General features: G+C 35.1%; 1 pseudogene; it reads right to left on the bottom strand.

The window, feature by feature from the left end:
• Positions 1-1,518: 1,518 nt before the first annotated feature.
• Positions 1,519-9,833, bottom strand: LOC128211616 (beta-1,3-galactosyl-O-glycosyl-glycoprotein beta-1,6-N-acetylglucosaminyltransferase-like; annotated as a pseudogene).
• Between the last annotated feature and the right edge of the window lie 208 nt (positions 9,834-10,041).

The following is a 10,041-nucleotide window of genomic DNA, read 5'->3' as shown; positions in this document are numbered from 1 at the left end:
CGGGCCCTAGCCGTGAATTTATCCACCCAGCATTGTCGAATTCAATTAATTTGTATCATATAAATGTCATTGTAATTTCTTCAACGGCTGTTAAAACACATAAAAGCGTTAATATTTCTACAAAATGCGACTCCTGTTACTCTGAAACACGGAAAAACGAATAAGTCAATGGTATATGTAATAAATGTTGATCGTATCATATAGCTGTCAAATGTAACACCACTCAGCATTGTCAAATATTATTCTTCTGTATCATAAAGATATTCTTGTTTCTCAAAGTAACACGGAAAAATGTATACACGTCAAATGTTGTTCGTATAATATATGCTGTCAAATGATAACAAATTTCCAAACTTTTTTGCAACATGGGTGTACGGGAAAAAATACATTTCCGTATATCAATAGTGTACGGGAATTGTTACCTTTCCGTACACTCACCGTGTACGGGAACTTGTATATTTCCGTACATCCATAATATACGGGAAATTGTACACGCCCGTATATTCATCGTGTACGGGAATTGTTACTTTTCCATACACTCACCGTGTACGGGAACTTGTATATTTCCGTACATCCATAATATACGGGAATTGTACACGCCCGTATATTCATCGTGTACGGGAATGGTATAATCCCGTATTTTCAAAGTGTACGGAGACCGTACATGGCCGTACACTCAAGGTATACGGAGATGTACGGTACCGTACATCCATCAAAATAGTAAAAGTACCAGTCGTTAGTCAAATCATTCAGCATTGTCGAATTTAACTATTTTATTATTTTTTATTAGTATTCAGACCTCTTTCTAATTCCACAAAAAGCAGTCAACACCGATTAAAGCATTAAATTTTCTACAAATGTGATTTTCACTAACACCTTCGAATTTTCCTAAACACAGTAATTTTTGTTAAGTCAATGGTATAAATGTTGTTCATATTATACATGTTGTCAAAGTAAACACGAAGAGACCTAATTTGATTACAGAATTGATGTTTTTATTATAACATTGATGTACGGCTTAGTACACGCCCGTACATCAAATCCCGTATACTCAAGATGTACGAGTTTTGTGGATATACGGGTCCGAACACTCCCGTATATTCAACATCCCGTACACTTACCGTACGCGATGGATATACGGGTTTCAGTACATTCCCGTATATTTACCCATTTTCCGCAGTGTAAAAGACTGAGCACGACATTTTCTACATGTAAGTATAAATGGATGATATAAATATGTAACCTCTGTGAATATTTTTTTTTTGCAAGATTAAATAATAATATAACAAAAGTAATGCAACTTTTTCTCCAGGGTGTCTATTTTCTGTATATAGTTTAACCCACTAAAAATATACCGACAAAGTAAAAAGTAATGCGTAAACAAATTATTTTATTCCAATTTATTGTAAACATTAAAAAATAATAAGCCATTTACATCATTGAAAAAACAACATCAGACTATTAAAAACAAAAGTAAAAAAAATGAATCGCTTAAATGGACATAACAAAGTGGTGCATTTTTCGTCAATAATGTCCAGAATAAATACAATACAATAATTTGCAACAACAAAACGAAAAGACATTTAAAAACTTTAGAGGACATTCTTACAAACAACACTAAATGTTAATTAAAACGTTGGTCCTGCCATGGGAGATAACCTCCCACAAACTAAACTACAAAACAAGTGTAGTTATCGCTTACTACTTATTACCACAAATATGAGCTTTTCATCAATGTAAATGCCCAATAAAAGTCAGTTACCGGGAGCGCCGGTTTACATGTGCTCCTCTCAGTAACCGCTGTAAATACATATGTTATTTGATATTCCATACACACATACATACACACATATCAAGATACGCGGCGGTGTTGATGAAAGGTAGTTTGCGGTAGTATGTAAGGTTGAGCGGTTGATGAGCGGGCTCTGCAGTCCAATTGTGAAGCCACTCCTCCATGCACTCTAGCGTACGCGGCTGGTACTCCAGATAAAACTTGTTGACGAACAAGTGTGGCTTGTGCACGAGCGCCGCGAGGTCCCCGAGCCCAAACACGCACAGGCCTCGCACATATTTGCCTTGACACGGGTCCACTTCGCCCCAAGCCGCGTGAACAGCCAACCAAGGCTTATCTTCAGGCCTACCTGGAACAGAGGTATTTTGACTTTTTTAAATTTGGGCAGTCGCATAGCCATATAATAAAACATATGGAGTTATGTAAAGAAGTGTAAAAAATGAAAGGGCAATACCTTAAAAATATTAAACACAAAATCATTTTATTTTCCAGAGCACTATTGCAGTCAATATGTATATGAAGCATAAAGTCAATAGCTAAAAAAATGAGTTATGGATCTTAAGGAAGACTAGTCCCGATGACCATGAACAGACGGGCAGACAGACGGACGGAACAAGATGATTCCTATATTACTATATACTTTATAATAAAGATGTCTCAAATAGCACGTTTATCTACATTCGAAATTCCTCGACCATTTTTCATCAAAAACAACATTGTATGTATGCCGATACACAATCAGTTCGTAAAATTTTAAGAGTGGTGTTTTAACATCTATTTTGTATAATTAGGTTTTAGTTGCCAGTGAGGTGTATAATTGTATAAATTATTAAGAGAGAGTAAAGTCATTAAGTTAAACTGCTAATTAAAATTAGTACTCGATCTACTTGCAGCGTAGTTTAACTATAGATTTCTGACATTGTAACCGTCCATATATCCGAGGTTGCTTTCGACGAAACACGGCCTTGGAGCTCCGAACTGTTTATGTACTGGCTGAATCACTAAAGCAATATGTGCTCATCCGCATCCCTCTGCTTTTCGAAGGCTTTTCATACTAAAAGCCAAATTACTGAATGATGCAGAGTGACAAAGCAACGCAACTTAATCATTGCTTTATCATGACTTAGTTTTCTAAGTTATCTATTAGATTAAGTTTAAATTGATTTACTACTTGACACCCAAGTGCAAAATCTATTTAACTGCATAAAGAAATGGAAGCGGTCATTGAGTTTTTGCATTAAAGTGACGAATTATATTTGTCTTAATGTCTTGATTATGTTTGAAAATGTATATATATTCATATATCATCTGCGCTCCATCAGCTATGTTCTGGGTTTAAGTACGCGAAGTTTGTCGATGACGTTAAACACTAAAAATGAACCATGAAGCTTACAACTTAAAATATATATTTTAACTTAAGAAACCATTTTCAGCACTTACACTGTGGAAAAGTAATAAGCAAGAGAGACAAATAAAAGTAAGGCACTTTTACGAAAGTACGTTCAACACAATCATATTTAATGCATAGTTTTTTAAAAGGTTACACAAACAAAACCTCCATATCCAAAGAATGAAGTCCGTGCAAAGTTTCTTCAATGAAATACTAGTACTTCGGAGAACAAATGTTGGTAATTGCTTCCAAAATATGCATGCATTTAAAAACAAAAACAACCAACAATATCGTGACATAATGAGTTTGAATGTTCAAATTTGAATCTTTTTTTAAAAATGCATTCTCTTGATATAGTATGAAAACATATAGGGGCCGTCGCCGACCAAATGACAAATGATATGCCTTGGAATTCGTTGAAACGACAAATCGTGCTATATATCAAGACTTAGCGTACTTAGAATCATAACGACGATCTAAGGTGGGAATGATACATATTTAAGGATAACCTTCTACCGTTAAATTATACTTCGTTCATTTCAACATACTCGTGCTTCGTATTTTCCGACAAAATGTACTCTTTCCTTTTAAAGAAACATATTTGTTTGTCTCTTTTGGCAAAAGAAAAAAAGTTCGTTGTCCTGTCAGTACCACAGATTGTTTTTCCGTTTTTCGAAAGATTATGATATTACCAGGCGTTTTGAGTTGATTAAAACATATGGACATATTGATTGGTGAGATAAAACCAATATTTATTAGATTGTTTTATATTGAAATGTTATGAAGTCAAAGAGATAATTGACACAAACATATCTTGTGACATCCGGTTATTCGAGTTTATTTTGCCTTGTCATGTCGTTGTACGTACATCTGCTGCATTATGTATGTGTCTACAAAGTAGTTTTCGTCATGCTCATTTTTGTGATTTCCTTGGTGAAATAGTTTGCCTCAATGGCATGGTTATACCGTAGTATGTTATTCTAATTAAAAATGCTTCGATAGCGAGGTATGTAATTATAGTATGCCGACATGACATAATGCAAAACAACACACGTTGACGAGTTGTTAATTTAAAAAGTTTTATTTGCCGGAAATGCTCGACTTTCAATTGAGTTTATGCAACATCTTGAAACAAAACATGTACCTGACCAGTAAGTTTAGCATTTGATGGAATTTAGGTTAGAGACCACTAAATAAATTTCCTGTTTTCTATTTTGTCAATTGTCCTATTGGCACGTAAAATACAGCTGATTTCAGGTGTTTTACAACACCAACCACCATATATTGGAAGAAGTTTCCGCTGATGTACTAAACATTCAACAATGTTAGAATAAATATGAGTATCTTACAAGAACGTTACCGACAAAAACCGGTGTAGGAGTACAAACAGTACAGTGAAAAAGTGTAAACAAAGCAGTTGATCTAGCATGTTCAGCGTGTTGGTTTTTTTAATCACAAACCATTCAGCTTAACTATACTAAGTTCTACTCCCTGGGCCTCCTTACCTAGACCACGTGCTCCTGAAAGATATTCAATATGTAATATTCATGGATGTTAATGGCCCCTAAACAAAACCAAATACTTTTAAAAGCAAATATGTAGCGGCATGCATGTTTGTGGCCCAATTTAACTAGACCAATCGCTATAAGTGAGTGATTATGTAGCGACAGTAACGTCCCTAGGCCCTCGCTTCGTAGAAACGTCCATGTCTTACTAGAACAAATGCTATTGATACTCATTTTGTAGCGGCATGCGTGTTCATGATCTTTTGAATGTCAGTCTAAAGCGAATTCATGACTTGCATTGCGGGCCGATGAATCATTTTATGTTCTTATTTATGCAAAAGCTACAGAAACATGCTAAATAGCAAATAGTTTAAACATAAACCCGATATAAAACTAATTGGTATGTTTATCAAGAATTGTTAGGTACCGCCTTGGAACGGTCAGTAAAATGTAAATTTACTGGGGGTTTAAACCAGTTTATGTGCACAAACCTCACTGTCATCCCAACAATCCTTAATAAAGATAAAACGCAAAAGGTAAATCTTATCAAAGTATGCATTACTTGAGGAAACTTATAAATAAAACAAATAATAATAAAACACGAAAAGGTACTTCTATGATTAGAGATCCCAACTCTGTCTGCAGACGGAGGGAAACTGTGTGATCATAGAGTTTCATAATAAAAGGCATCAGTGTACTAAAACTGGGAACACATAAAGAAAAACATTATTGTCATAATTGGCACCCATTGGAATTCCAATAGTTTGCTTATATAAACATTTTTTCGATAAGAGGAGTCAATTTGTTTGTAACTAAAGATTGTGGAATAGATGTATAGAGCGTTAAAAAGTCATTAAGTACTGAGACTTTATACCGTCTTTTTCAAAATCATTAACTAAATCTAAAGAATTATTGATAGACCTAAAGAGATTAATTCCAGAATTCTCATAAACTGTACTTCAGTATTTTTTCACATGAAACTTTATAACAGTTAAGCAGGATGTAAGTAAAATTGAAACTTGTTAAGTAGAGCAAGAAATAGAATTAACAATAAATCGTGATTTATACGGAATTTTATGCATCTTAGGCAACCAGTGTATTGTAGGAATGTTTTTATGATCATCAATCAAAGGAACTTGAAATTTAGCATTATAATCAATATGATTTTTAATAACACTTTCTTCATCGAGTTGGCTTGAAATGTAAGTTCTGGAAGATTGTAACTCAATAATGTCCAATAATAGTATTTACATAATATAAACGTCAAACTATGATTACATTATTAGCTGCTTTATCAGCTGGTATTTGAGTTTTTTATGTAGGGATTTGATATCCATTATCAACTTTGGAGTTATCGAAATAGACTTTGGGGGAAGTGCCAACGGATTATTGTTGAAAAGTTCTATCTATTAGGTACACTATTTTATTCATCCACGGTAATAAGGCATTTGGTTCAACCCCTTCTCTTTTGCACCAGCTTTTACTATATTTGGATAAAGTGTCTGTCAATTCTAATTTACATGTATGGAAATTAATTTCAGATGCTATCCGGTATTAATGTCCTTTATTAAGCAGTTTTCTAAGAAGATTTTTTTTAATAAAAGAAAAATCTCCTGTAAAAATATGTCTAACAGGGTCGTAGCGGTACATGGAGTAAATACAATCTCATGAAGAAGGTGTATTTGCGGAAATATCATCTTCTGATACTACTTTATTATAATATGATTATATATTAAATATAAAATTTCTAATAGACTTTTTATATTTGTAACATATCGTTGGCATTTCTTTATTCTTAAAGTATTGTGGAATACATTTTTCTACATTTGTGGATGGGAACGCGATTTTGATCATTGTGGCGCTAACGTGAATAACGAGAAAAAGCGCGAATAAAATCGCGCACTCTTTTCCCCTTGATTTTTCATGGTATTTTCGAGCTTAAATCTTAGTTATTTGTTGTCAACATAAAAACACACGTCAATTTCATCAATAAACCCTCTGCAACACTCATTGTTGATATTTAGTTGATCATAACCTGTTAACGTGTGTTTAATTTACCGCAAGAGTTAGTCAGCTGTTCGGCTTTTGGACTTTGGTAAGTACGTTTGTATGACGGTAAGGTGCAATCATTTCTGGCCGATGATGTGAGGCGCTTTTGAATTAAAAACAGTATTATTTTATTTTTTTTGAAACGAAAGGACATCAATCAGAATATGCTTGATTATAAAATGGTTGTTTATGACCGATATTTGCTCACATTCTGACAAACTGCGCAGTAACAGAGACACCGTTTCCCCGGTTTATCACGAGGAACATCCGGTGTTAAATTTCAACGTTTCTGGGTTCAAATTGTGGAATTACATGTGGTAAGTGCAAATAAAGTGTTATTTCATCATTCAAATGATTATGTTTAATCAGTATAACACAATCTATAAGCTTGATAATGCAATTTGACAGTAATTTCACATTGCAATCAAAGTAATTGACAAAACCCGGAAGTGAATTCTGCGACATTTTTGTTGTTGTTAGCAACCGATAATGACCGGCAAGGTTAAATGGTAAACAGGCCTCGACGGTACCTTATGAAATAGAATATTTTCAAAATGATGATTCAGATTTTGCAAATGAACTCCTTTAACTTGACAATCATTATTTTAATGAATTTGTGCAGTCTTCTCAAAGTCAAAATATAGAAGATTCAGATGAAAGGTCAATTTTATCATGTTTGATAACTAATGAGGATTTTGATTGTGAAAAAATCAAAGATGATTTATTTACTTTGTCAAATGATTTTGATGGTACTCTGAGACCTGAAGATGTCAAGGAGATTCAAAATGTAAACAAACTGCAGTGTATACTACTATCATTTGAATGTTACTGAATAACGGTTCGGATCACCTGTTTTCATAAAATAAAATACTATTTGATTTTTTTATTTGCTATCATTATTGTCTTTAAAGGTGCTGAACCATGTAGCCAAGACGTGCACTACCACTACTCATGGGATTTTGCCCAGTTTAGTATATCCATTAACGATACAAGCGCATTCATACTTCGGATCAGTTCTTAAAATAATATTATCAGCTTCCCTACCAAGTGACCGTAAAGTTAATGAAAGGGAACATTAAGTAGAAAGAAGCCGATGTTTGCCATTTTGTAACAAGATACTATAACATTGCTCCATATCAATTGTTCTACGTTGTTTTCTTTTAATGTTTCCATTAATTCTCTTGCCATGTGATGTTGTCTTACGCTTTCTTTCTTTAAATAATGAAAAAATATCAATATTATTACATTTCGAAATATTACCTACATTAAATATATTATCATTAGGTCCAAGCGGATATGGAGTTTGGAAGCGTTTAATCCAGTTAAGTTCTGCAATGCATCTTGCTTTAAATTTATAAGAATTACTTTCTTTATCTGTAAATATAAGGTGTTCAACTTGATGAATGGTTAATGGCTAAGCTATGTCCCGTCTTGTAAAAGTGTTGATATAGAAAATTTAAGGAGTTATTATTCTTTTTGATTTTATAAGCATGTTCACGTAATCGGGCTTTCAATGGCCTCCTTGTCTGTCCTACATACTGTATTCCACAAGTATCTACCTTTTAAGTTAGAACATAAATAATATTAGATGATTTTCAAGAGACATTCTCCTTTTAAACGTCCTTTTATTTATGGACGAGGTAATATTAGAGCTATTTCGAAGAAAAGAACAACAAATACATTTCTCAGAATTGCACGAAGAAATTTGAGGAAACAAGCCCCATCGTAACTTTCGCACTATTGGAAGTTTTAATGGAGAGACTACCACTCTTAAATTATTTGAGAAAAGTTTATTATTTGAATCTCTGTGTTATAACTTACTTGACAAGTATTAGCTAGATGTAAATTCATAGTCTCTGTTAAACTGGAAATTATGACAACATTAAATGTATGTGCGGGGCGACTTTTTACAGCTTCCACACGGCACTCACAAAACTGCTGTAAATATAAATATTTATGCAAAAAGCTACAGAAACATGCTCACTAGCAAAAAAATTAAACATAAACCCGGTTTAGTGGCAATGGGCTAACGTCAAAGACATAGAACACAAAATCACAAACAAGAAACATAGAACAGCACAAAACTCTACAAACAGCACAGTGCATAAATACTATATATATATATATATATATATATATATATATATAATTGGTATGTTTATCAAGAATTGTACCGCCTTGGAACGGTCAGTAGAATGTAAATTAACTAGATCTAATAGTATGAAGCTAGATCAAGGACTGACTTGAGTGTAAAAGTATGACCCCTAAGGGTGTTGAGTGTGTGTGGATTGCATGTGAGCCCCTCGTGTTTATCTCTACTACTCGCCTGAATAGCGCGAGCCCGGAGCCTGGAGGTTCTGGTTGTACTGCAGAGTTGCCCAGTAGTACTCGTCCGGGCTGTGCACGCTCTCGAGCCGCCTTGCTATGGAGCATCCATTTCACGAACGCCCGGCTGTACACGCCATATGCGCTTCCCTTGACAATCGTCACATTCGATGGTGGATCCACCCGCTGGTAGGTTGTCTTATATATGTTTGGTTTTATTTGATCCTTTGTAACTCGTTTATAAATGTATCTATGCTCTAGTCATCTTTTGCCTGTAAGACCTTCTATATCATTAGAACAGTTGTATATTTGTAAAATTTGCACTATTTCTATGTTTGTTTTGATCGGGAACTGCTGACTAGGAAGGTTAATAAAATATTGCCAATTCTTGTTTCTCTGCATGAGATCCTGCATACAGTTGATATCAGCTTGGAGGCGGGTGAAGCCGGCGTATACCACATATTCCTTCCGGGAGACTACAAACACGTTTGGGAAGCAGTCAGCTATGCCCTGGACGGCCCGGTGAACCTCCGGCCGAGCATCCATGTCCACGTGCAGACAGAAAACGTTCCTCGGCGTCACAGTCACAGTCCATCGTTAGGTTAATATATGATATGTCTGATATATTGCTTCCACGCACGAACCCATCTTTCTCCATAAGTTCCCTGCCTCTTGTTATTTCTTCAAGGTCGCCCCTTAGGACAGCTGCACAATTAACGTCAAATACTCGTCGCCCAGCTGTGTGGAGTACTTTAGGAAATATTCTACCATTTCAATGTCTTTCCCAGTTTGACGATCTGTACGAGTTGTGTTTGCGGACAAGTGACGGAGACTTTCAAACCACATCTGGTATAACATGGTGGCCGGCTGGTGGTCGGTTGACAGACGGATGAACATGCGCAGCACCAGACATACAAGCAGCACCACTGCCAGGGTAGGTAGCCGAGACCAAGTCCACCTCATTTCCGACCCCGTATGCA

This window comes from Mya arenaria, chromosome 12 (assembly GCF_026914265.1).
Source record: "Mya arenaria isolate MELC-2E11 chromosome 12, ASM2691426v1".
In the NCBI taxonomy this organism is placed as follows: domain Eukaryota; kingdom Metazoa; phylum Mollusca; class Bivalvia; order Myida; family Myidae; genus Mya; species Mya arenaria.
This window is presented reverse-complemented; position numbering and strand designations above follow the sequence as displayed.